This window comes from Otolemur garnettii, unplaced genomic scaffold (genome assembly GCF_000181295.1).
Source record: "Otolemur garnettii isolate 467f Iridium unplaced genomic scaffold, OtoGar3 scaffold00029, whole genome shotgun sequence".
Classification (NCBI taxonomy): domain Eukaryota; kingdom Metazoa; phylum Chordata; class Mammalia; order Primates; family Galagidae; genus Otolemur; species Otolemur garnettii.
The window spans coordinates 18,579,938-18,607,715 of NW_003852424.1; the positions used below are offsets into that span (position 1 = coordinate 18,579,938).

Below are 27,778 nucleotides of genomic sequence, written 5' to 3' on the forward strand. Positions count from 1 at the left end.
TGCAGAGAAATCTCAGTATGTTGCCCAGGCTAATGGCTTCCCAAAATGCTGAGATTATAGGCTTGAGCCACCATAAGACTCATTCTTCTTAGAGATTCTAACTAACTTGTTCAATAGTGATATGAGAAGAATGACAGAATCTTCGATGCTGACTTAATTACAATGAAAGATAAAGAAAAACTTTAAAAAGTTTCAACCAAGAGATAAATTTTCCAATGGAAGGTAGCAGGAATTGCTTTCAGTACAGCACTTCCTAACTGTGAAAAAGGAGATATCTGCAAAGTATCAGTCATCAGTAGGCCAGCATAGTTAGAGCTCATTCTGTCTAGGGTACCTAAAACACAATGTACTGGGTGTGCTTCTTGTGTAAGCCCCTCTCTTGAGTGTGAGCTAGACATAGTGACTTGTTCCTAACCTATTGAATATAAAAAATGTGATAGAATGTCACTTCCATGATTATGTTAGAAAAGATAGAAACTTCCATCTAGCTAACAAATTTGAACTATTGCCTTCTCAGTTTATGTGCATTGATGAAAAAGTTTCATGTTGGTGAGGGTCATATGGCAAGGATTTGAGGATAGACTCTGGTCAATACCCAACAAATAACTGAGAGTCTCAGTCCAACAACATTTGAGAAACTAAATCCTACCAACAACCATGTAAGTTTGCAAGTGGCTCCTTCCCCACTTGAGCCTGAAGATGACTATAGCCCAGCTAACTCCTCAGATGCAGACTATGAAAGACCCTGAATTAGAGGACCAAGCTGAACTGTGACTAGGTTCCTGACCCACTCCGTGAGATGTAAATGTCTATTGCTTTAAACTGTCTATTTGGAAACAATTTGTTATACAAGAATAGGTAACTAACACATTCAGGAAGATTGATGGCCCAGAGAGCAGTGGATCCTATGGCTGGAAGGGAATACAGTTGAGAAGGTAAAAATACAAGATGTCATAAGATTGCCAATCTGAGTTCTAATGCTAGTCATTACCTCATAGAGACATTATCCAAGTGTCTCTCCGTTGAAAACATTGCATATAAAGAAGGCACAGTGACTCTCACCTATAATCCTAACATTCTAGTAGGCCAAGGCAGGTGAATGGTTTGAGCTCTAGATTTCTAGACCAGTTCTCAGCAAGAGCTAGACCCCATCCCTAGAAAAAAAATTAACAGAGCATTGCAGCAGGCACCTGTAGTCCCAGCTATTAGGAAGGCTGAGGGAAGAGGAACTCTTGAGAGAGTTTGAGGTTGCTGTGAGCTATGATGCTACAGCACTCTACCCAGGGCAATAGAGTGAAACTTTGTCCAAAAAGAGAAAGAAAACATTGTGTATAAGCCTAATCTAGATATGTACATATCTTTGAAAAAAAGCCATGGCAGACAGATTAATTCTAAAAACATTAAGGGCAGCTCCTGTGGCTCAAAGGAGTGGGGCCTCGGCCCCATGTGCTGGAGGTGGCATGCTCAAACCCAGCCCCGGCCAAAAACTGCAAAAAAAAAAAAAAAAGAAGAACATTAATAGATACCTGCTATTTCTTAATAGAGAGTGTGGTAGGCTAAATAATGCCCCTTCCCTCACCCAAATAACATAGTCCCCAGAAACTGTAAATATATTACTTTATGCAGTAATCCTTATAAGGAAACTTTACCAATGGATTACTTTGAGGATTTTAAGATGGAGATTATCCCAGTGGGTCCAATGTAATCATGAGGGTCCTTATAAAAAGGAAGGCTAGAAGATCAGTCAGTAGTAGTAACTTAGATTATAGAAGAAAGAGGAACAAGAAGGGGCCACTAGAAAGTGAAGAAGGTGAGAAAAGAAATTATCCTATGAAGTCTCCAGAATATATATAGCACTGTTAACATTATGATTTATGATCTCCAAAGCTATAAGAAACTAAAATTGTAATTGTTACCTCCAGAAGCATAGGAAACTAATAGAGAGGCCCTAAGACACTACTATGATCAGCAGGGCTAAATAGGCAAAAGAAGTTTACAGTGCTTTTCCTGGAACAACTTTTAGAGGCAAGAGGGGCTCATGGGGTTCTTTTCCTAATATTGAAAGCAGTGGAAGATACATTTTGCAGTGTGGAAAGTAAACAGAAGGAATTTAGAAGCCCACCAACAGCTGGGATTGCTGCTTTTGAAGTATAGAGTGTTAACTGTGATACCATGGTAACTTTGTGCAATAAACCTCAAAGATGGGCTAATGGAGAAGAGTGGGCTAACTGGAAAACAACAGAGGAAAAATCGCCAAGATAAAATGTTCCTGAAGTCCCAGGGAGATTTTGACTCAAACTCCTGGATTCAGAGTCATACTATAGAATCCTTATAAGAGGAACTTCCCACTAAAAATCTTAATGTATATTCTTGCATTAGACCAATACATTTTTAGGGGCTTCAAAGAAGAAAAGATTCATGACAGGGGCCTCTGATGCGTGAACTGTGAGCATCCTGAAAAATGCAAATAACCTAGCGTCTGACTGCCTTTGGGAACCCAGACAAAAATAGGTTTCAGCAGAAAAAAATGAAGATTCCACAAGGTTAGGACTTTTAAGAAATCAGAAATTGGAATCAGTATTTGTTGGAAAGCGAGAACAGAACGTGAACCCACAGACCAGAACGTACTATGATTTTTTTTTTTTTTTTTTTTTGAGACCGAGTCTCAGGCATGGAGAGAGGTCTAACTCTTGCTGAGGTTGGTCCCAAACTCCTGAGCTCAAGTAATCCGCCCGCGTGTGCCTCCCAGAGTGTTAGGATGCACGGCTATGTACCAGATATTTGAGAAACACAGGTCACAGAACCAAAAGCAGGTCCCACCGAGATTTGAACTCGGATCGCTGGATTCAAAGTCCAGAGTGCTAACCATTACACCATGGGGCCTCCTTAAAACTTCGCTCAGGAAAATTCTAGAAATATTGATTGAAGGTCATGTTACTCTGTTCTGTATTTGTGAACTATAGTTTTAATATAAAAAATAAAAATAGAATTATTTTCTGCATCCCATATATCAAAGACTCCAAAAGGTTCATACACACCACAAACTCCCCAAGGCTAAGTTCATGGTGGAAACTAATGGAACATGAACACATTGATAATTCTTCAAAAAAAGGAAAGAACTAGAATCCAGTACGTGAAAGATGTATCCTTAAGCATCTGGATAATAATCTAAATCTGGAGCAAATATGGCATCCAACAAAAATGGAAGGACGGATGTGGAATTCAAGGTGAAAGAGTAGGGCTGGAATAACTTACGCTTCTCAAGAGTCTTATTTGCTGACCCTAATTGGGTGTTTAAAGTGCACAAGTGATCGGGCGTCTACCCTTCTCCGGGTACAAAGTAGTTCAAAACGGTGGAGCACTGCCAGGTCCCACCGAGTTTTGAACTCGAATTGCTAGATTCAAAGTCGACAGTGCTAACCATTACACCGTGGGGCTAGCAACAAAGAGACTCGTCTCGATAATTTTTGACAGCGTGAGGATGATGTTTTCTATTTTGGACTTTCAGAATCGCACCAGCCGGCTCAAAGTATTAACAGAGCCCCCCTTCCTTGAAATTGTTCTAAGCTTCATGCTGACTGTTTGCAGTTCTTGCAAAATCAGAACTATGCATTTGATGAATTCTTAACCTGGGCTGTGAACCTTTGTCTACCTATGGGTTTATAGAGGAAATATCAGCTATAAATCTCTGATTTAAGAGACCTGTGCAACAGTTTTGAAAATTGTCTAGTATTTCCTCCCTGCAATTCTGACCCCCGCAGTGAGATGATATGAGGCTCCAAATGGAAGGGAAGACTGGAAATTTCTCTTTGAGATACTGAATCCAGAAGTTAAAAAGGCAGGTAAGAGTTGAAAGTCAGACAGAGGGAGACAGCAATTCGAAAGATTTAAAAGCCTTAGGAATTTTCCAGCACCTTTATAGTGGCCTCAGAAATTCCTAGTGTTTTCAGGTGACATTTTCAAAGATTTTTCTCTACATCTTACTATACAAAAGGACTAAAATTATCTGCTTCAAATTTGATGGAGAATATAATAGTCGAGATAACAGTGTATTTTGTGTTGCTTTGTATGATTGAGCAGGTAACTGTTCCTGCAAATAAAATGTACCTTCGTAGTCGGCAGGATTCGAACCTGCGCGGGGAAACCCCAATGGATTTCAAGTCCATCGCCTTAACCACTCGGCCACGACTACGCACCCTTGATAACACGCTGGATCTATTCCCATGAGGGATAATACCTTTCCTATCACAAAAACAACCTTTTAAATTTTGTTGATTTCGGCAACAGTTTTGGAGTGTCTCTCGACCTAAGTAAATCGTGAACACGATTGTGAAGATTTGCAAGTTGGAAATAAGTTATTGAAAATTAGATTTATCTGGTGTACAATGTACGAAAGACCTTAAGAGGGGCAAATGCCAGCCTCTAAGAGGTGTATCGGTCTGCAAATCCAGAGACTGCGTAACAAACTCTCCACACATAATTAATAAGATTTACTGTTATTGGAGACTAGAAACAAGTATTTCTAACAAATTACCTTGTGGATTCTTACACATGCATGTCTGGTCCGCAAACCTTTTACAGGTAGTCCGTGATAAACCTTATTTAACAGTCCATCAAAACATACAGACACATAGCAGAGGATGGTTTCGATCCATCGACCTCTGGGTTATGGGCCCAGCACGCTTCCGCTGCGCCACTCTGCTAACGCCCGTAAGATTTCTTTCAAGTATGTACTGAAGACTATAATTTTTGGCAGCTCTACTACTTGATGCATTGTCTTTTATTAGCTGTCTCAAAGAGTGAAACGAGCATGTCGGTAATCTGTATACAGCTACATTCCTCATACCAGAGGCTTAGATTTCCCCCTGGAAAACTCTAATCAGCTGAGATCATAGTTAACTGGAGCTTGGACCAGATTACGTTTCAAGTAATTTAAAAACCAACAGCTTGCTAAAAGATATAATTTATAAAGGTGAAATACAAAAGTTGGTCTTAGCCATCCCCAGATACTGCAGGGGGTCAACGCTTACTTCCAGTTTTTTCCTTGAATTTTCGGGTAATTTCAAAGCCGACCGCTTGCTAAATGATATAATTTATACAGGTTTAATACAAAAGCTTTGGCTGCTATCCCCTGATACTTTAGAGGGGTCAACAGTTACTTCCAATATTTTCCTTTGTAAACTTCGTGGAAAAATACTTTCAAGAAAACGTTTATACTAACTGCATTGGCCGGGAATCGAACCCGGGCCTCCCGCGTGGCAGGCGAGAATTCTACCACTGAACCACCAATGCTCTTCTTTGTGGCTTTCTTTTGTCTTTATATAGCTATGTTTATATCGTTTCTCTCACGTTCCTTTGCTTTTATATAGTCACGTTTATATCGTTTCCGAATTAATAAGAAGACTGAAAATTTATTATACTTCCTCCAGAATTTTCTTGAATCCAGTTAAATAAAAAACGATATCTAAATATTCTCAGGCCTGTTGCTCACACCTGAAATACTAGCACCCGGGAGGCCAAGGCGGGTGGACAGTTTGAGTTTAGGAGCTTGAAACCAACCTGAGCAAGAGTGAGATCCCCGTCTCTACAAAAATGAAGAGGCAATGAGGCAAAAGGATCGCTACAGCACAAGACTTTGAGGTTTCTGTGAGCTATGACGTCATAACACTCTACCAAGGGTGACAAAGATTCTGTCTCAAATAAATAAATATTCTCAGAAAAACGATGAACTAGATTACTAGAAGGAAACAATGTCTGCTGAAATTTGATTCTTGGAGACTTTTCAAGATGAAAAAGACCTATAAATACCCAACATATGTAGCGCCTTTCTCCATTCCTCCCTCAATTTAAATCTTTAAAGGAATTAAATGCTGAAAATCTCTCTTTTCGAATGCAAGTCGGTTCAATTAATGTACTAGGTCATATATTTCACTTCAACTCTGAAATATCGAGTTACCTCATTTTGGAAAAAAGATCTTGTATTGTTATTCTGTTGTGGAGACCCACATTTGGCAAGGTGGGTATTGTCAAGTGAAGCGAGACTAATAAAGTGAAAATTCTGAAAGTACAGATTCTTCTGATCCTACTCCATACATACATCCCTATTATTTGCCTATGGAGAGGATGGCCACTAGCTACTGAGATTCCTGGGGCACTGTGAAACCAAAAGCCAAAACAGTGCCTGCAGATATACAGGTCTCCTATGGAAAAAAACCCACCCACAAAGAAAACCATTAATGAACAATGGAAAGTAAATTATCAAGTCTTAAGTTTGGGTTTCAGAAAGGTAATGAATTCTGATAGCCTGGTTAATAAATCATGCAAAAGTCTCACATGCCTCTATCTCAGTCTGTTTTCCTTTTTAATTATTCTTTGGAATAGAGAAGTTTCAGTGCCATGTTAGTGGGAGGACTTATTCGGATTTGATTAGGATGCTTTGAAGGAGAGGAAAGCCAGGAAGATGCAATACCAAATTAAGAAGCAATTACCAGGCACTGTTTTGCTCAAAGAAAGCATTTGGGGTCTGTGAGGTAACTTGCACTGATAATGCCAGTATTTTCTGCTCCCCAGGCAGGAAGATCCCTCCAGACCTGGAGTTTAAGAACCACAAGGGCAACATATCAAGAGCCCTTCCTCTCCAGCCCTGTCTCCCACTCAACATACTCAAAAAGATAAAAGAATTTAGCCTATAAACTTGGTTTCTCCAACTCCTAACAACAGAAATTCGGTTAAGTTGCATAATTTGTTAGTACTTAACTTATATGTAAATTGAGCTTAGAGTAGTTGACCTACATGTACCCCTCAAAGAGCTTTAAAAAAGGTAAATTAAAATGGTACCTGATATACCATTGACAAATTACTTCCTTCTTGAACTTTATTCAGGCTTCTCTGAGCCATCCTCTCTGCTAGGCCTGAACTTGGCCTGCCTAACATACCTAATAGAATTTCACAAGAATTCTGCTAATCAGTTTATCAAGTATCTTCCCACCCTTCTTAGAAATTTTTCATCTGGTGACACCCACTCAGTGATTGACTGCAGATCTCCATCTGTTCTTGCTATTATTCAGAGTTGAGTTCAGTGAGGTTCTCTTCCCTACTACAATAGCTCCAATAATATGTCTTGCCATGTTTTAACAAGTATCCAGTGAAATTCCTCTGAGGCAAAGAAAGCCAATGCTCTTGAGGCATATTTCGTCCAGTTATAATAAAGCCAAATGAATGCTCAAAGTTATTTTTTAAAGGTGATTTCTGTGTTATTCTGCATAATAGTGCAAAAATCCAACAGTTGTAGCTGAACACTGCATCACTCCTGATATAGGGAAATCTAAGTTTTTTCTGTCATATTATAAAAACAAGTAAAACTGCATGTACCTAGACTACAGACTGGTATATAGGTTCTTTTCTTTGTCCTCCCACTCCTTTTTTTAATCATAAATTTAGGGTCCAAATTTAGGATCTCATTTAGGGTCCAAAATTTTGCTTTGGTGTCCACATTCTCTGAATTCTTCCATAAATTCTATATTCTGCACTCTTGGCACTCACATTGTCAGTCAGAGACTATTACTTTTATATCTATGTACTACAGCTGGGTCAAGTATAGGATTATCCTTGCAAATTTCATGGTTTATTTTAATCATGAATAAAAATAAATCACTGGACTGTTATTTCCTCCAAAGCAGAAACCTTATGTTTGGATTTAACTTCCAAACTTTTTAACCTCTATGACTTTCAATAATCCTGTGGCTATCTCTGCTGTGTCAGATGACGAAAGATTCTCTCCTTGACAGAACTCTAGCCAGGCTTCTCCGTACCCTCTTCCTATCTAGGCCTCAACTTTGACTTATAAACCTACACTAACAACACACTAACATAGTTTCTAACAGCTGAAGACCACATCCCTAGTCCAGTTTAAAGTGCCTGCTGAGAAAACTCAAGGTTGCCAAAAGAATTCATTGTTTGTCCCAAACAACACCTGAGGTTAAGCCCCCTGTGCAAGTACCAGTCAGCAAACCCAGATGGGTTCCACATGGACCAACACCACCTTCCTGATTTTTATAATTTTTCACTTCTCTGATTCTACTGAGCCCCACTCACCATCCATGTCCTCGTTCTCCCTTTAAAATGGCAGTCACCTCTATACAAATTGAAGTTCAGTTCATGCCACACTGTACTCTTTTCCTTACTGCAATAGCATATTGATTAAAATGTTTCCTTACCACTTCCAACCTCTTCTTGCAGGTACACTGCTACTGGTACCCTAGGAAAAGAACGGCACTGAAACAGATTTCCATCAACAAGCGCTTTAGGGGATTGCAGAAAGTTTTTGAACATGACAATGTGGAACTGAACTGCAAAATGGAATTTCTTATCTACTTACCACTAACGGCAGAAACTGGAAATGGCCCTGCACTATATTGGCTATCTGGTTTAATGTGCACAGAGTAAAATTTTATATCAAAATCTGCTGCTTCAGAACATGGCCTTGACATCATTGCACCAGATACCAGCCCTCAAGGCTATCATATTAGAGAAGATGACACCCAGGACTTTGGTTCTGGGGCTAGGTTTTGTGTGACTGCCACTGAAGATTCTTGGAAAACTAACTGTAGAATATACCAGAGGAGCTTCCCCAAGTCATAAATGTCAGTTTTCCAGTGGGAAGATGTTTACTTTTTGCTACTCCATGGGAGGCCGTGGAGGTCTGATTTGTGCTTTAAAATATCTTGGAAAATACAAATCTGTGTCAGCATTTGCTCCAACTTCAATTAGCAACCTAGTTTTCTGTCCTTGTGTAAGAGGAAAAACTGCCTCTAATCTCCCTTCCTCGTAGCTATAAAACATGATCTAAGTAATTATCAGTCATGTCAACCATTCCTCCCCTGGTTCCAATACTGTGAAGGCCATCGCAACCCTGAACTGAAGAAAAAACTGAACAGATATACAGCTTGTGACAGTAACAAACACTGATTGCTTCAGCTGGAGATTGGAGGGCTGGGTACCTAAAGATAGTAACTTTGGGGGAGGACATAAGAACTGTGTGAAATTCTCTCAAAGTAAGATGTGCTTTAAGAATGATCTCCTGTCTTCGTGGGATTCTGAATCTTGCTAATAATGGATAACTTTAACCAAAGTGAGTGTTTGGCTCTTTCTTCTGGTTGTGGCACCCCAGTTATACTTGAAGCAAAAAACCCTTTGGTGGATATTTGGGAACAGATCAAAAGAAATGGAAGGCTTATGATGCTTCCCTTCTTGTGAAGTCCTATCAAGGTTCTCATACTAACTGATCAAGGAAAAGATTCTTTCAGACCAGCTTCTTTCAGGTGGACAGTTACTCCCTGCTAACTTCAGAGCTGCCTGCACAGAAAAGAAAATCCCATTGTTTCTAGTTTATAAGAGGGTTATAATTCATAGCAACTACTTCATTGCAACCTTGATTTCTGATCACCTCTGATATCATGCAAAATACCTGAATGGATGAAAAACTTTCGATAAGAGAATCTTACTGCCAAGCACAAAAAGATTTCAAAACATTGGATTTTATAATGTTAAGTGGGTTTTGTTCTATGGTTAAGTTACCTTTTGAATAAATATATAAAAGTTTCTTAAAAGCGTCCTTACCAATTTAGTGTCCAGCTTCATTTTTTAATTTTATTTTTAACTGATAAATAATAATTGTATTTCATTTGTTATAGGAAAATGTGTGAAATGTCTTAAAATAGACCCCTCCAGGGCGGTGTCTGTGTCTCAGTGAGTAGGGCGCCAGCCCCGTATACCTAGGGTGGTAGGTTCAGACCAGCCAAACTACAACAAAAAAATTCCCAGGCATTGTGGCAGGTGCCTGTAGTCCCAGCAATTCCAGAGGCTGAGGCAAGAGAATCATCTAAGCCCAAGAGCTGGGGGTTGCTGTGAGCTGTGACGCTACAGCACTCTACTGAAGGTGACAAAGACTCTGTCTCTTAAAAAAAAAAAAATTGACCCCTCCAAAAAAGATTACTATGTGTCTAGTGTAGTGCCTTTTTCTGGATTATTTCATTCTATAAATACCTATACCCTTCTGTTGTCTTGGAGCTATTTTACAAATCTGTAAATTGTAGAAAATGTATGGGTATGCAAATGATTCTTCTCCATAGAAATGCAAATGATTGTGTCAGGTTGACTGTAAGTGATTATTGCCTGTGGATATGAATCATGCTTGCTTCACTTATTTAAAAATACACACACACACACACACACACACACACACAGGGTTTATATTGTTAAAAAGGACAGACTTATTTCTCTGTGAAGAAGTCTCAACTTGCAGTGGCCATTCTAACAGGCTGGGAAACAGCACTCCAACCATAAGACAAGAACAGTGTTTCAAAAGAGTGACAAAAGGGCACATAATTTGATACTGAGGTATGGCTACATTGCATACTTAAGCTATAGGAGCAATTACAAATATTTATGAAGAGAAAACATGCATGAGTAATTGTGCTTTATACCTCCCTTCGGGTATAAAATTGTGCTTTATCACCCTTAACTTTTTTCTGGTGGCCCCTTGGTGGGGAGGTGTCAGTTGGGGGTGGGAGTTAGGATTTTATTTAGTTCACACTTCTACTAATAAATTCCTTCAGTGCGTGTTGTTAATTTTCCTTTGAATTGGTTGTAGTAAGTTATGGATTCAGTCATTAATTATACAGTTAAATAAAATACACATTCGTTTTACATTAAATTTTTTGATAGGCACAGTGGCTCTCAACTGTAATTCTAGCACTCTGGGAAGCCAAGCTGGGAGGATTACTTGAAGCTAGGAGTTTGACACCAGCCTGAGCAAGAGTGAGACCCTCTACTAAAAATAGAAAAATTAGACTCTCTACTAAAAATAGCAAAATTTGCTGGACATGTGGAGCACACCTGGAGTTACAGGTACTGGAGAGGCTGAGGCAGAAGGATCGCTTGAATCCAAAAGTTTGAAGTTGCAGTGAATTATGATGATACCCACTGCACTCTAGCCTGAGCAAAATGAGACTGTCAAAAAAAAAAAAAAAGAAGAAGAAGAAAGAAAGAAAGAAAGCAGACAGACATAATTTTAAAATAAATAAAATATTGATCTTTTTAAGCTGCTGACTCTATACAATCTATTGTCAGAATGATCTAAGTTCCTATTTGGTTTATTACTTATTTAGAATATGAACCTGAGTATATTATTTATGGCAAGCTTCAGTTTGTTAGATGAAAAAATGAAGAAATAATATATAAAACTCACAGTAAGACTAGCACTGTGCCCAACTAAATACTTGTTGCCTCATCTTTTCCCTGGAGCAGTTGCCAAGTGAATTGTTATGGGCTGACCTTTACCCCTGCCTGGCACCATCAATTCATATTGATACTGGACAAGGTGGCACCGAGACCGCCCACCTTGTTCCTGGACCCGTAGCTGTTGCTGCGAATGGAGGAATTCCGTCCTACCAGAGCCGGAGAAGACACTGGTGCTCTGCTATCTCCTCAGGCGGACTTCTGGGCAAATCAATTCCTCCAGTGCATCCCTGATTGGTCTATTTTCAAAACCTGCTCCTGATTGGTCTGTTTTCAAGACCCAAAAGTTCATTGGACAACTGCCACTATATAAGCCCCTAAGCTGTGAGCCGAAGCACAGACTTCCAAAAGAGTACGCTGGAGCAGGGAGGGTTGGCTTTTTATGAGAGCTGTAACACTTTATAAGGCCTATCTTACTGCTAATCCTGCCCTGCAAGGAGGTTTGGTTCTTGTGAGAGCTGTAACACTTGTTTTATGAAAATTATTTTATTGCTGATCCTGCCCTGCAAGGAGGTTTGGTTCTTTGTGTGAGCTGTAACACTTGTCTTATGAAAACTATCTTATTGCTGATCCTTCCCTGCAAGGAGGTTTGGTTCTTTGTGAGAGCTGTAACACTTGTCTTATGAAAACTATCTTATTGCTGATCCTGCCCTGCAAGGAGGTTTGGTTCTTTGCCAGAGCTGTAACACTTGTCTTATGAAAACTATCTTATTGCTGATCCTTCCCTGCAAGGAGGTTTGGTGCTTTGTGAGAGCTGTAACACTTGTATTATAAAACCTGTCTTGCTCCTGATCCTGCCCTGCAAGGAGGTTTGGTTCTTTGTGAGAGCTGTAACACTTGTCTTATGAAAACTATCTTATTGCTGATCCTGCCCTGCAAGGAGGTTTGGTTTGTTGTGAGAACTGTAACACTTCTATTATGAAATCTATTTTACTGGCTGAGCGTCTGTAGAGCAAGTGGCTAATGCACCAGCCACATACACCTAAGATGGCAGGTTTGAATCCAGCCCTGCCTGCGGAACAATGAAGGCTGCAACCAAAAAAACCCAGGACTTGTGGCGTTCACTTGTGGTCCCAGCTACATTGGAGGTGGAGGCAGGAGACTCGGTTGAGCCCATGAGTTGAATGTTAGCTGTGATGCCACAATGCTCCAGACAGGGGGAGTCTGCTTGAGGCTGTCTCAAAAAAAAAAAACAACCTATCTTACTGTTGATTGTGCACGGTGAGGAGGTTTGGCTCTTTGTGAGAGCTGTAACACTTGTTAAATAAAACTTAACCTTTACTACTGATCCTGTGGGCTATTGTTTCATTCTTTGAACCACCAAAAACCAAGAGTCTAGAAATCTAGTATCAAAATCTGGTATTAATATTACTTCCCATACATCATAATATAATTAAAGATAAGGCCGTAAGATAAAATGAGGTCAGTGAGACCTGAGAAGAGAATAAAGGAGCTTCAAGGAAGCATGGGAAGAAAGCCTGCCTGTTGAACAAGGAACTCTAGAGGGCCCATAGGAAAATTGCCCTACTCAGTATTTCTCAATAACGGGTTAACAAACAGAAAAATGCAAGTAATTTCTGGAGGCACAGGGAGGCCAATGAAAAGAGTTGGTACTAATTTCAAAAAGTAATCTCTGCATTGTTTTTTCTCCTCCATTTCTTTCACCTCTTTTTCAGGAGAGATCTGCTTCCAGAGCTCTTTGGAACTACTCTAAACTTTATTTTAAATAAAATTTCTCTATTATATTGAAAATCATGCAGTGGACTTTGCTTTCTATACACACTGTGCTGGTCCAGTTTTAATTTCAGTTTCCACTTGTTTTTGTTTTCTATTTCTGCCATGCCTGGTTTCAATTTTCTAGCTTAGCCGTGTAATGGAGTTAAATTTATATCATGATCCCTGGCAAGAGGTAAAAAATGGAAGCAAAAAGCCATTGTGTAATGGGGAGAAGGGACAGGATAAAACATCAGGAGGTAAAACTGCACAAATCACTGGTCAGTTGAGAAGACAAGAAGATGATACTGTCCAGGATGGCTCTAGATTCTTGGCTCTGGGTCAGGGGGTGAGTATGGGGGCAAAACTGTGGGCCAATAAGGAAAAATCAAGAAGCAAAGAGGGCTAAAGATGACCTTCTGAAAACTGCCAACATTTAGTGTTTCTTGTGGCAGGGTGGTGGTGGGTGTCCTTTGCAGCTAAAGGCCTTAAAAAAAAAAAAGATCAGAAAAAAAGGGAAAATTGAAAACAATAGTTTCTGATGCCAAATGAGAGCATTTACATTAAATCTTCCTTGAAAGAGGGTGTCAAAAGATGCATCATTCAAGACGAAATTCATTTTAGAATCCCAACAGCAAGCAAAGGCCAAAGAGGAATTTCACTGACTCTCTTTGAAAGCAGATTACAGATGGCCTGTTCTTTCTGTCTTGACATTTTTCAGGGTCTCATGTTTTTTATCCAGGCCTGAGTGTTAGGTGTCAAAAATGCTGCAAAGAACCAGGCAAAGTAAATAGAGATTTATTAAAACTTCTGCAAGCAGATGGGCTGCCACCAAAATGGCAGGGAAACTTTTAAAGCAATACAGAGTATGGTGCACCTGTAGCACAGGAGGTGGCCAGCCTGTCAGCCATAATTCAGTAACTGAGGATGTGGTGCAAAATATCTACAGGTCATATGCTGGAGGCCTTGTAAAAGGTTGGAGGATTATCTGTTTGAAATCTTATGTAACTGTCTTACCAGAACCAGAAAAGCAAGGAGAGAGTTCTATTCTTAGCTTAATCAATATCCAGACCTACTTGGTCCAGAGAACTACTGACACTAAGTATATCTCATAATAAAATCCATGCGTTAGTTTTACACCTGAAACACTTCCACACCTAACCTAAGATGAACAGATTTTAACATTGGTAAAGTGGGACACCATTTGATGGGGGGAAAGTTCTTAATTAACAATCTGGTCTATATGGACCAACAAAATTTTTCATAGAATGCAAAAATGGTATTGTAATATTTTAATTTCAACATAAGTATAATTTATAATATAATACATTTAAAAAATTATGTATAGTATTTTATTCTTTGGCATATTTCTCAAGTGAATTTTTTTAGTAGATTGCTGTTTAAAAGGTCATGAAATTTTTCACAAGAATTTGTTAAATTATATTTCACAAATAAAATGGCTTTCAAAGGCTCAACACTTAATTGTGATTTTTCTGATGTCCACACTTTATTTACTGTAAAAAAAAAAAAAACATGTTCAGTCGCAGCATTAGTTCCTGGTATGGACAGTGTGTATCCCACAATTTTTAGTGCATTATTGTATGGAACATGGTTTGTTTCAAAATGATGAAATATTTCTAACCATTTGTTCTCTGTTGTGATTTTTGCTGATGCCCAAGATTTAACCTCCTCCTTATCAATCTATTTTTTTAATAATGATACCTCATAAGTCATAAGTGTCACTTTCAAGGCCAGCGCTAGAATTTTTGCCACCACTATAAAATATAAATAATGTGAGTACTGTCTGCTAAATTCATGAAATAAATTATTTACCTAAATTATCTGAATAGTTGATTTGTAGACATCACTTGTTTAACTAGCACTAGCACATAGTACGATATGTATTGTCTGAAAGTCAGTTACAAAATGTTTTCGTTATTGCCAATGCCAAAAAATACCATTGTTCATTAAGTCCAAACAATGGTGGTCAAATTCTAACAACTGATGAACAATGCGAACTTTGATAAGCAGTTCTGGATAATCAGTTTTCAACAATTATTTGTTATTATTAACATTTAACATTATGAAATTAACAAAAATAATATAAAACTCATATCTTGGCAAAATAGCCACATGGCAGCTGAAAACTGTATATTCCCTTCCTGTTCTCCTGCTGTTCCCTAGCTTGTTGTAAAAGAGAGGCACTTCAACCAGCAGAGATCTCACAGACCACCAAGGCTTGTACAAAAGGTCTTTATTGGTGGGGGGAGGGAGGCTGCAGAGCAGCACCGAAGAGAAAAAAAAAGAGGAGAGAGAGATAAGGAGAAAGCGGGGAAGAGAAGAGAGAGAGAGTAGAGAAGAGCAAGGGGGAAGAGATGGAAAAAGAGAAGGAAAGGAGCAGACATGTACCCTTATATAGGGAAGTCTCAGAATGGTGCTGGGCTGGTGGGATAACCAGTAAGGAGTTATTGCTCTGGCAGAAAGAGCCATAGGGGCCAGCAGCAGGAAATTGGAACAGGGTGATGAGGTAAGCAGGCCACTCCCTGTGTTAGAAGAGGAGTTGTAACTTTAAGGGCAGGAAGAAGCTTTTTGTGGGGAGGGCCTTTCTGAGGCAATTATCTAACATGTCATGCATTATTTCCAAAAATCGGGACTTTTTTAAAAAAACACCATGGGATGCAGGACAAATTGTTAAAAATCGGGACTGTCCCACCAAAAGCTGGACATTTGGTCACTTTAACCCAACCCTGACATGACTTGAACACGCAACCTTCAAATCTGGAGTCAGATGTGCTACTGTTGCACCCCAAGGTTACAATTCACAGTTCCTTTCACTTTAAATTAAGAATGTAAACTTATTCCTTCCCTTTCCCTACCAGGAGGATTTATTTTCATATCATTTGATTTGATTCCCCCCTCGCCCTGACTGTTCACAGTTGTCTCACTATCAGCAGAAAAGCAAACAAGCTCTTTTGTGATTCTAGATCGGTAATCTATTCATTATTTATTCACTTATCAAATATTTACTGTTGGCCTACTATGTGCCCGGCACTTTTCTAAACTTAGGGAATACTTCAGTTAACAAAATAATTAAAACAAAATTCCTCTGTTGGATGTTACTATGCCTGGTATAATCCTAGGTGCAAACAGAGCCATTTAGTGACCATGGAAGATATTAAGCTGGCAACCTAAACTTGTGAAATATAAAGACAAAAAGAACCTGGGTCCTTAATGACAATACACTGGAGTTGTCCTCTGTGTTGATCAGGGTTCGGGTGTAGAATATAAGGTGCACTTCAGATTGGTTAAGCAGGAAGGAATTTATTACAAGGTAGTCTCTACAATGAGCATTCAGAACTGACTTCCAATGCCACATTTTAGAACTGGACCACCCAAGAAGCTCCTGGCTGTTCTGTATTCAGCACTACAATGCTGCTACTTCACCAAGCTATACTACCACAGTCACAGAGCCCCTGCTTGCAGCCAACTTTAGAACCATGCAGCACCTGCATCAGCATCAGCAAAACAGGTGTCTTCCAGCCTGCCTCTCCGTCCTTAAAAATCAATGATGGGTCATTGGGGACTCTGCTAACACTGCACAGGAAAACCAAACAGCACTTGAAATAGCAGAAATGTAGCCCTGCCTCATTTCTATCCTGTACATCCCATGTGGGTACATCTGATTTACTAGAGATGTAGTTTGTTAAAACCAAGACTACATGAGAACCTAAGAAATGTTTCTAATTTTGCTGCCTCTGTTGTACAGAAAAGATCACTAAAAGGATGGGGAGAATGACTGTGAAGTGCCACCTCACTAGATTTTCCCTATGTCTTACCTCAGAACTTCTTGTTAAATGAGAAAATGTCATGCAGTTTAAGCCAATAAATCAATCTGACACCCAAGGATGTGGGATCAGCTATGTGCCAAAGCTCATACCTTCTGGGGCCCAATCCCATTCTCCCACATCTACCACCCCTTACTAACTCTGGCCTTCGTATTTCTCTCTTCCCTTATGTGTAGTTACAATATTCTATGAAAGATCTCAGAGATGAGACTTTACAGAGAAGATGATATCATAGCTTAGTTAAATCAAGAGAGGTCTTTCTCAATAGATGACTAAAACAGAATTTCTGGCATCTACCAAATTTAGCAAAAAACGTAGGCCTGTCTGGTTTTTTCTTCATGGGTTAAAGTGGGAAGACAAGCTCCTCATAGAATGAAGAGGGAGTTTCTAAGAAAGAAAGATAACAAAATCTTCATCTGGTGAACAATCCTTAGCAATATCTTTACTTTGAGTCTTTTTGTAGTTATTCTTCCCATCTCCAGGCTCAAGTAATCAAAATGGCTAGATTTTCTATGGAAATAATAGCATGTTTTAGCAACTAACATATGTTGACCTCTGATAAGGAATGTGCAAAATATTCTTGTAGTAGATAATTATCTTCAGTCCTTAAATGAAGTGTCTTTTAATAACAGGCTGAATTCATAATTATCTCCTACTTTTAAGAAATTACTAGGTATTGGCTCGGCACCTGTAACACAGTGGTTACGGTGCCAGCCACATACACCAAGGGTGGCTGGTTGGAACCCAACCCAGGCCAGCTAAACAAGTGCAACAAAAAAATAGCCGGGCGTTGTGGCAGGCACCTGTATTCCCTGCTACTTAGGAGGCTGAGGCAAGAGAATCACTAAGCCTAAGACTTGAAGGTTGCTGTGGGCTGTGACGCCATGGCACTCCACTGTAGGTGACATAGTGAGACTGTTTCAAAAAAGAAGGAAATTACCAGGTATGTGGACCACCTAGGAAGCTCCTGGCTGTTTCTTAAAGGATATAAACCACCTTTTCATGGATTTAATTCATACATTGAAATCCTAACCTCAGTATCTCAGAACATGACCTTATTTGGACACAGCTTTGGGAGGACTTGAGACAGAACTACAGGGCAGAGGGGAAGCTCTGGATATTTCTCCATTCTTCTGGCTATGAATGTGACTGACAGTTTCAGAGGCTAAAGTTGCCTTACCAGGATGCAGGGAAGAAAGTGGATTGAGTGGTTCAACTGTCAGAAACCAGGCCACAAGGATGTAGATATTAATAGAATCAGAGGCCCCAGTGGACAGATGACAATGGAGGGCCCATGACTCTTCCATTTGCCTGGACACAGCAGAGGTCTCTTCTGAGATACCTTTCTAAGGAAAGGGAGGCCCCAAAATTGATAAAGTCATGTATTGCCTAAGACGAAGTCAAAGTCCATTGACTTTGAAGGAGCCTGATTTGACTAAGATGAAGAATTTGTCGCTAAGCAGAAAGGGGCTGAGAATAAAAATAAGGCTCAGTTCATATACAAATAAACAAACAAAAGTTCCCTCCTGAGCTTATGGTCTACAGAATTCAAACATATTAATAAGCCTCTCTAACTGTATTATAATGCTCTTACGGGCAGCACAAATGTCTTTCAGTTCTTGTGATTCCCACCGTGCAGGCCCTGGGTTTGCTCATCTACAGGCCGCTCCATCTGCGCGGTTTGCCAGCTTGACAGTTTTCTCCGGCACCCAGCACAGGCCCCAGAGCGTAGCGGCCACGAGGGGGCGCAGGAGCCGGGAAATGATCTCTGAGAAATGAGAAGAGAGGAGGGAGGAGTGGAAGAAAGTGGGTGGGATGAAGAAGGGGGGCGAGGAGGAAAAGGGAGGAAGGAAGAGGATTTGTGAAAGGAAAGAGGAAAAACAGGGAGGAGTGGAGAGAGGAGTGGAAGGAGAGAGACTAGTGAAGGGAGAGGGTGAAAGAGGGGGGAGGGGAAGCAAGTTACTGAAGGTAAAAACTCTCTGGGTACAGTTAGTGACAATTGTAGGGTACTTTACATTTTGCAATGTGTTACAGATAGTGTCTCATTTTATTTCTCACTGTAACAACCCAGTTGCTGTCTACATTTCATCTTCAAACTGAAGTATTGTTATATGGTGTTTTTAGTATAAAACATACTTTCTATGTGATGACATATCAGGACAAGTGTCCTTTGGACTAATGGACCTTTCCTGCATTTTACAGTTTTATTAGATCTATTTCTATGGTAATTCTGAGATCTCTAAATAACATGCCACCAAATGGTGCAGTCCTCATGTCTGTGCTGAAATACAGGCAAAGGGACTGAGTAGTATATACAAAACTCAACAAAAAGTCTGCACTCAGAGAGCTGGCAGGCTAATGGGAGAGAGTAAGTAACGTAGTGTGTTAGATGGTGACTTAATTGTCATGGAGAAAAATTAAGCAAGGAAAGAAGAGAGAGATAAGTAGAGACAGGGAGGAGGAAGTGATCAAGGAGTGTTTAAGCAGCCTCCTCATCCTTCAGCTGGGGACAATATGGCCACCTCAAGCTTCTAGTGAGGAATGCGAAAATTGCAGACACCAGGATGAAATCACTTTTTGTCTAGATCAAACAATTAGAGCCAGGCTGGAGACCATGAAGGGTAGGTTTCATGCTTACATGCTTTTTTTAGGACTGCAGCAAATCAGACAAGATGTTTTCCAAAAGAACACTGCCTACTAATGGCATCTCCACCAATGAATTGGTGCCAACTCTGGCTTTGAGTCTTTGAAATCAATACACTATGTTTCCAAGCAGGTTATGAGAACTTCCCTTTTGCTAATACAAGTTTTCTTTTACTCTTTCCTCTTCAGGTGCATATACTGTGTGGCAAAGCTCTGCATTTGGGTTTATAATTTTCATTTCTAATTCCCTAATACATACAACACATTTCTAGACATTTGTGTGTTGTGTGTGTGTTTTCTTTTTTTTTTTTTTTGGTTGACAAGAGTAAATGAGTTGGGGCGGCGCCTATGGCTCAGTGAATAGGGCGCCGGCCCCATGTACTGAGTGTGGCAAGATTGAACCCGGTCCTGGCCAAACTGCAACAAAAAAAATACCCGGGTGTTGTGGTGAGAGCCTATAGTCCCAGCAACTCAGGAGACTGAAGCAAGAGAATCACCTAAGCCCAAGAGCTGGAGGTTGCTGTGAGCTGTGATGCTACAGCACTCTACCAAGGGCGCAAAGTAAGACTCTGTCGCTTAAAAAAACAAACAAACAAAAAACAATAAATAAGTTACTACAATAGGTTTGGCTAAGTGCTCTGTACATGTTAAAAATACAGAGAGAAAAAGAAATAATTTATTACCATAATCAAAACATTTCGAGTTATAACATTTGAGGATTGGATTAAGCTTTTTAGCATCACAGAACAGAACCACAAACAAAAGGTAAACGTACAGAGAGGAAGATCATGCTCTGTAGGAGAAAGAATTTTCTCACAATTAGCTTGAGAGGTAAAGAGCTCCTCATTTTGGAAGTGATTAAGCAGAGCTCTGATGGTTGCCAGAAAAGGACACATAATAGTTGAGAATTTCTGTGCACTCTGTGGACAACTAAGTTAGCTGAGCTTTTTGAGTCTTTCCATATGTCAAACTTTATGAGTCTAAAATTTATCAATAAGGTAACGTGACATGTATCAAAGGATGCACATTCACTCATTAAATCCTTTTTGAACTCTTCCGCTGATCATTTTTAGAAGTTACGCATGGAGTTTACAGTGTAATGTTAACTGTTATGTTACATCTTACTCATGTTGGATCTCAGAAACCATTACCCCCAAATATGGTGCTTTGTACATGCTAAAGGGAAGAAGCCTCAAGGTTCCTCTGACCATTATGCCCACCACCAACATCTCTCCCAAAGCAGGGTATAAAGTTTTTCTCTAGAAGTGCTTTATCTGTTAAAGTCTAGACTTAGCAAAGAAGAAAAAAATTATCTCTGGTTCCTTCCCTGAGTTTTTATTAACTGAACCCATATCTCAGGAAGGAAGACTAACCTGGACAGAATTTTGTCACAAACCATTACCCACTCTACAGGCACAACAGACTTTCTCCCAGGCCATATTATGTTCTTCAAGCCCATTGAATTCTCCCTAGTAATCATTTATTGCCCCTCAATAGAATTCCTCTATTCCCTGTTCTCCGAACCTATTTTGCTAGGATCCAAGTTCCTTTTCTTCCTGTAACCTTGAGATGGTATACAAGCTTCTACATACCACTGGGGTGGCAGTTGGATCTTCATACTAAAGGCTCCTGGGTATACATGTTAAATAAATTCATATGCTTTTTCTCCAATTAATCTGCCTGTTGTGGATTGATTTTTCAGTGAAACTTCAGAAGGCCAAAAGGAACATTTTGGCTCATCTACCCACAAATAGCTAGTGGCATAATACCTTCTTATATTACTTTTCATAAAGTCAGAATGCTTTCCTTCACTGCTTATTTGTTTTGTAACATCTATAAGCTGAGTAAAGTTCCACCGTTTTCTCTATTATTGTGCAGATTCAGCATGACATAGTGGTTATGAACAGAAGAAACTTTGGGATGAGACAGACCTGGCTTTAAATCTCATAAATCTGTTCATCTTTAAGTTACTTAAGGCAAGTTACTTAACTTCTCAGGTTTTTTTGTTTTTTTTTTTTTTCTGAGTCAAGCTTTATTGTCATAGAGCAACAAGAGTAGCCTCTCAATTCTGTTCTGCCTCCATCACAATTCTAATAGTTTTGATAATGGGATACCAGGAAACAAACCCAGAAAGGGTTTTAACTTTATCTAAAAGAATTTTAACTTTGTTTAAAAGAATCATCAAAGAAAACAACATAAAAGCACTCTCAGAATGTAATAATACTTAAACATAAAAGTAAGCTTTACCCTAACGATATAGCAACACTTATTGTCTAAGCTTTACTACCTCCCTCAAAGTGTTTTGAGATAAACATCCTCACAATCATAAGAAAACTTTAACTAGATAATCATGAAAGGTACGTGGGGAAAGAATGCCAGCTAAGCAAACTAGGTCAGCTATACTGCTTTAGCTTAGCTTCTCAGACTCCACCTTGTAAGCTGATTTTGCGGCTTCAAAGGCAGTATTGTTATGCAAAAAAAAAAACTTTATCTATTAGAGATTTGCCATAAAATGCTTATGGGTTAAACTGTATAGTGTGTGGAAAGAAAAGTGAGAGTAAAGAGCTGGAATACATTCCATCTCACCAAATGTTAAAGTCTCTGAATCTGTAGACCGGCACAAAAAGGAGTTCATAGTATTGTCTCTACTTCTGTGTTGTTTACAAATTGCCACAATAGCCCAGGTGCAGTGACTCAGGCTTGTAATCCTAGCACTCTGGAGGCCAAGGCAGGTAGATTGCTTGAGCTCACAAGTTCAAGACCAGCCTGAGCAAAAGTGAGACACTCCCCGCCCCCCATCTCTAGTAAAAATAGAAAAACTGAAGCAAGAGGATAGCTTGAGCCCAAGTTGGAGGTTGCTGTGAGCTATGATGCCTCAGCACTCTACCAGGCTACAGCTTGAGACTCTGTCTCAAAAAAAAAAAAACAAATTACCACAATCAAAAGTTTAAAAATAGAATTAAAAAAAAATAGCATGAAAACTCTCCTAGCACATTGTTGCACTATAAAAGGGCAGGCCATGAAACATTAAGAATTTATTTAGGAAGAAAAATACACCATTCATTGATCCATTCGACAGATGCGTATCAGTCAGTGTGGAAAGGAAAGATGGTGTGCGGAAATGTTAGTCTCAGCTCCTGGGCTAGTAATTTTCAGCTGACAGAAGAATCAGAGAACTTATAAAGCTCCTGCACCTGTTGGATGTGGCACAAACCTTTAAACCTCATTTGTTTGTTTCAAAAATACAAAAGTGCCTGAGGTCAATTTGTGGAATGTGAGAAGTTTAATTTCAGGATATCCAGTCTTCTCTTGGTACATCTTGGTTTCAGATGCCCAGGCCTTGCTGACTTTTTAACCCTATCCCTTATCAGATAAACTCTGCAAGGCAATGCCCTTATCGGTTTCCCATTTGCATACTTAAAAGAGTGAAGTTAGTACCTGAAAGACAGGTTGTAGATGCCCAAACCATTGGTCAAATAAGGAGAAGGACAGAGAGAAAGTACACAAGAAATCATCAATATTTACCTTTGACTTAAAAACTAATTTGCTCTATTTACGGTACATTGCATCTGCAATCTTTCCACTGCAAATTGTAGAATAAAAGGCTGTCTCCCTCATTAAGTAGACTTCAGGCAATAGCAAACAGGTTAGGCTCAGCGCTGGTAGCAAAGAGGTTCCAGCGCTGGACACATGCAACAAGGCTGGAGGGTCCGAACCCAGCTAGGACCAGCTAAACAATGACAACTTTAACAAAAAAATAACCTGGGTACCTATAGTCCCAGGTACTTGGGAGGCTGAGGCACGAGAATCACTTAAGCCCAAGAGTTTGAGGTTGCTGTGAACTGTGACATCACTACTGAGGGGGACATAGTGAGACTGTCTACAAAAAATAAATAAATAAATAAATAACAGGTTAAAAACATATGTTAAGGTCTAAGGGAATCTTTTCACCCCCTAGATTAATCTTTTTATTTTCTTTTTCTTTTTTTCTTTTTTGAGTCAGAATCTCACTAAATCGTCCTCAGTAGAGTTGCCATTGCATCACAGCTCACAGCAACCTCAAACTCTTGGGCTTAAGCGATTCTCCTGCCTCAGCCTCCCAAGTAACTGGGACTACAGGCGCCCACCACAATGCCCACCTATTTTTTGTTGCAGTTGTCATTGTTGTTTAGCTGGCCGGGGACAGGTTCAAACTCGCTAGCCTCAGTTTATATGGCTGGTGCTGTAACTACGTAGCTCTGTGCTATGGGCGCCAAGCCAGTAGTGCCTCCTTTTTACTAGTGGGTACCTGTAGGGTTAAAAATTTTTGCTTATTGTTATCTAGACTACTTTTTGGTTTCCTGCTAAGTAGCCTTGGGCATGTAGCCAATAGACAATCTATTGTTAGTTTTCATGCCCCATAAACCTTTTTGACAGACAAACCGGGGTGTTACTTTTATGTGTGCTTGTGTCTAGAATTAACACAGTAATGTCCTGTTCTGCATTTAGTTGCAGTTCAGCTTCTGTTGAGTAACCCTTTGGAGATTGGATATCTTAGGTGGCAGGCAGGTGTGGCTATATCCTACTATTATGGCTTGTATTCTTCGTTGTGAAGGGCCATTCCTATCAGACAGCAGTGATGTTACAAATGTTAGCCAAGGAGGATGAAGATAAGCCATGATCAAAAGTGAATTCCTGTTTCTATGGAAAGAACAATGGGCAGTCTGCCTATGTACTGAGGATTCACAGATGGGAAAACACAACCCATGCCCTCAGGTGGCCCTCAGTGATTTCAGTTCTATGCCTATCAAAGGAGCATATGTTATCAATCTGAAATCTATAAAATCCTGTCATTTCTTCTTTCTTAAAGCCTTCACAATCCCCTTTTGTTCTCTATTTCATTTACTTGTTTCAGAGATTCCTTTAAAATTGATTACTTTCTCCTCTAATAGCCTCATATATACTCTGTGCAAATAAGTCTACAAAGCTCAAACTATCTCTTTGGCAGTTGTGAGAATATTGAATTTAGCGTGATCTGAGTTGCCATAGGATAATCTAGGCAGACAAATTTGAAGCTTGGGAAAGAAATTAAGATCAGAATATGGAATACTGCACGTACTCCATGTAGGTTACCAAGAAGCATATGTAGAGTACTGAGTGGATCAAAGAACCGCTGGGAAACATCCACATTTAGGAGGCAAAAATGAAGAATCAGCATCCCTTGAGTCAGAATTAAGATGTTTATACTGGGAGGCACCTGTGGCACAGTGAGTAGGGCGCTGGCCCCACATACCGAGGGTGGCAGATTTGAACCCGGCCCTAGCCAAACTGCAACAAAAAAAAATAGCCAGGCATTGTGGCAGGTGCCTGTAGTCCTGGCTACTTGGAAGGCTGAGGCAAGAGAATTGCCTAAGCCCAGGAGCTGGAGGTTACTGTGAGCTGTGACGCCACAGCACTCTACCGAGGGTAACAAAGTGAGACTCTGTCACTAAAAAAAAAATAATAAGATGTTTATACCAATACATGCCCATTTAGTTTATCTCATTAAAATTGGACCTTGCTATGTATGTGAAGGCTGTCTGGAAAGTATCCAGCCATTGTTAATATAATTTTTCTTTTTTTTAATATTTCACCAGGCTCTTTAATTTCTTCTATAAACCGAAATGCTGAAATAAATAAGGAATCTATGATTTTCATTCATTAAAATGTGATATTTATGTTTTATAATCTATAATTAAAAAACGATCTTTATTTAAAAATACTTTAAAATTATTTTAATTCAGAAATAGAAAATATCTTGGAAGAAAAACATGACAAAATACATAGGCAAATTTTTACTCCATGAGCTTCTCAAACCCTCACTGTTCACCAGTCTCTAAGATGAAAAATATTCTTCCAAAATGAACTCAGCCACCAACAATGATATCATCAATAGGGATATGGATCAACTTCACAAAGAAGTCAATGAATCCCATTATAGCAAATCCTATGCTGTTGCCATGGCAATCTTTTGGAATTCTTTTCTATCAGGTTTGGTACATCTTTTAACTAGTTGAATTGAGTCCTTTACAAATTGCCGACTTGCCTCAACAAACTGCATTATGGTTGCCTGCCCAGCTGCTACCTCTGTTAATATAATTTTTCATATTGCATGGCTAGATACTTTGTGGACAGCCCTTGTATTGCTCTATGACATGCTTTTTTCAATTAAACACTGATATTATAGTATTTGTAACAAGATGGTTTTTTTTCTTTCCTATTGCAAATGATACTGCTATAAACATCTTTGTATGTAAATTATAATTCATAGCTCTAATCATTTCTACAGAATATATTTCAGAATTACATTTGTCATTCAGATACATTCTTGGAAGTATAATTGGTGGACAAAAATAACTTGAATTATTCTTAAATACATGTATATACCTATCTGTTTCCTATAAGAAAGAAGTGCCTGCCCTTATCTTTGGTATCTGGGTGGCCCATCTCCTAAGGTTAACAGTAGAAGTCCACTCTTCAGTTTTGGATTCTTTCGGGATCAATTCGAGTCTTCTCATTTTTCCCAAGGAAGAATTACAACCTATCAACCCTGAAGAGGAAGATTAAGTGTACCTTTTACTTAGCATACATTTTTATGACTTATTTGTGAGGTGCTGTTATAAGTAAATTGCCTGTATTATCTCATTTCTTCCTCAAAACAGCAATACAAAAAGTCACATATGATTAATATCTTTTTTTACTGAGAGGGGAACTGAGGCTCAGAGAGGTTGGGTAAGTGGCCCAGGATCACACACACAACCTGACATCGGGGTCTGTGCTTTTATCCACTTCATGCCAGTCTTTCCTCTCCAATAATGAACTTCAATGCCTGAGATGTACTAGATGGTAGGTCCTCAATAAACATTTGTTGAGTAAAAGAAATTGGTTTTGTCCCATCTCACATCCAAGATTCCCCTTTTAGAGCTTTGTGGAAAGAACTGGATGAGAACTGGACTTAGGGTTCTTGAATACTACCAAGGTTAAGGATATGAAGTATTAGATGCAGAAACTTCTTGTTTTGGATTTATTTCCCTTTTTTCTTTTTTTTTAGACACAGTTTCACTCTGTTGCCTGTACACACCACCATACCTAGTTAATTTTTTAATATTCTTGTGGAGGTTTCTCTCTATGTTGTCCAGGCTGGTCTCAAATTCTTGCTCTTGGTAATCTTCCTGCCTCATCCTCCCAAAGTACTAGGATTACAGGCATGAGCCACCAAGGTTGGCCCACAAACTTCTATGAAGCTCAGCACCTTGGCTGCTTCTCCATGTCAAAGTAACTTGGGTCCTCCAGGTAAAAGATAGATGTTTCATTCCTGCTATCAATGCAGAAGCAGCTCTATCCAATTCAACTTTATATAGTAAGATGGTGAGTTGTTTTTCAGTTGCCATGGAGCCCAGGTTAAAGATTCATGTAATCTAAGCATGCCCAGATGAACCAAAACTGCACCCATGGGTGGAACTAAGTGCTTAGACTAAGGAATGTTGACTGAATTAAGAAGCCAACATGTCATTGCATGATCCATGAGCCAATCAGATCAAGCCCAGCATCACCCCATGGCATAATCCAGTCAGATCATCCTCCCAGCAGCACATTATTGCAAGATCCAACATCAAACCTTATTACTCCCTTCCTACGAAAGCTACCTCACACAGGACCTCAGAGACATATATCTGAACATTGCCAATTGACTTGCAATAAAGTCTTTCTCTTCCCAAAGGTTGATGCCATAAATAGTACTGTGTTTTATGCACAGCAGAGAAAGAGCCCATTGCTTACTTGGTACCATTACACTTGTAATTTCAAGCAGCAAAGCTTCTGATAGATTGTGAATTTAAAACTAAAACAATCAAACACAAATTAAATAAAGGTTGATGGATATATAAGGGAGGGAAGAGAGGTGAGGATTATAATAAAGTAAGAAAATTTATTAAAATGTTACTTGTACATTTTAAGGCCACATGTGGCCTTCTAGGTCCTTACGTGTGACCTTTTGACGGAATCCAAATTTTTACAGAACAAATCCCTTTATTAATACATTTTTGTCCGTATTTTGTTTTTATTTTATTTTTAAAATGAAACTGTTTAAAATACCAAGCAATAAAATAAGTTTCAATAAAATAATCCTCCCAGATTGACCACCGCAACTATAACATCAGTAAGCCATAAGGGCTAAATTGATGACTACTACACCCATAATTTTGTTCTAACTTCCCCTGCCTGACTGGCACCACTACTAGACAAGAGTGGTTGGTGAGATG

General features: G+C 39.3%; 4 non-coding genes and 2 pseudogenes across 4 annotated transcripts; 1 reads left to right on the forward strand and 5 right to left on the reverse strand.

Annotated features, from left to right (window-relative positions):
* Window positions 1–2,811: 2,811 nt before the first annotated feature.
* On the reverse strand, window positions 2,812–2,883 carry TRNAQ-UUG. Its single transcript has one exon. It is a non-coding gene; the product is annotated as a tRNA-Gln (tRNA).
* A 1,227-nt stretch (window positions 2,884–4,110) lies between these two features.
* Window positions 4,111–4,192, reverse strand: TRNAS-UGA. The gene has a single exon. It is a non-coding gene; the product is annotated as a tRNA-Ser (tRNA).
* A 439-nt stretch (window positions 4,193–4,631) lies between these two features.
* TRNAM-CAU lies at window positions 4,632–4,703 on the reverse strand. Its single transcript has one exon. It is a non-coding gene; the product is annotated as a tRNA-Met (tRNA).
* Window positions 4,704–4,810: 107 nt separating this feature from the next.
* LOC100958702 lies at window positions 4,811–8,769 on the forward strand (annotated as a pseudogene).
* Window positions 5,222–5,292, reverse strand: TRNAG-GCC. The gene has a single exon. It is a non-coding gene; the product is annotated as a tRNA-Gly (tRNA).
* Window positions 8,770–25,279: 16,510 nt separating the features above from the next.
* On the reverse strand, window positions 25,280–25,578 carry LOC111724951 (annotated as a pseudogene).
* Window positions 25,579–27,778: the final 2,200 nt, after the last annotated feature.